The sequence below is a fragment of the Penaeus monodon genome, chromosome 29, assembly GCF_015228065.2.
Source record: "Penaeus monodon isolate SGIC_2016 chromosome 29, NSTDA_Pmon_1, whole genome shotgun sequence".
Classification (NCBI taxonomy): Eukaryota; Metazoa; Arthropoda; class Malacostraca; order Decapoda; family Penaeidae; genus Penaeus; species Penaeus monodon.
The window spans coordinates 26,236,657-26,237,190 of NC_051414.1; the positions used below are offsets into that span (position 1 = coordinate 26,236,657).

The 534-nt window shown below is 32.4% G+C and overlaps 1 protein-coding gene across 1 annotated transcript in view; it reads right to left on the minus strand.

Moving 5' to 3' along the window:
* LOC119592083 (longitudinals lacking protein, isoforms H/M/V-like) overlaps positions 1–534 on the minus strand; it is a gene marked incomplete at its 5' end in the record, with an annotated part of 7,218 nt that overhangs the window by 4,159 nt on the left and 2,525 nt on the right.

A 534-nucleotide genomic window follows, 5' to 3' on the forward strand; every position in this document is an offset into this window, starting at 1 on the left:
TTAAATTATAACTTTTCTAATAACAACACTTTCTTCTTTTTGGTTTCCACCAAATAACTGAAGTATTTCCCTTTGACTTCTGCCATTTCATTTATCAACCATTTTAAGGAATATATTTTTTCATATCATCATTAGACTAACCATGTTATGCATGGTCTTAAAATGCAAAATACAAGTAAAACTAACCACCCTACTAGCCATGTTTCATTCAATCGCATCATTTCAACATACAACTGCGTGCTTATGGGCAATACATGTGATGTACTCCTTTAACAAATGCTCTTATGTTTCCCCAAATATTGTGCTTCTATTATGTACCAAAAAGAAGGCAGATAAACATGAATACTTCTGAAGACTCACTCGAAAGAGCAAATGTCTCTAAAATGAATATCTTCCACAATAAAGTATGATTTTGGAAATCTGAAAAGAATTTGCTCTCCTTTCCTAACCCAGTGAATACTTCAAAAGTCACTTTTGAAGATAGAAATTTTCACCTTTTCACCTTTTGTTATGCAACTAGTGTTGCCTTATGCC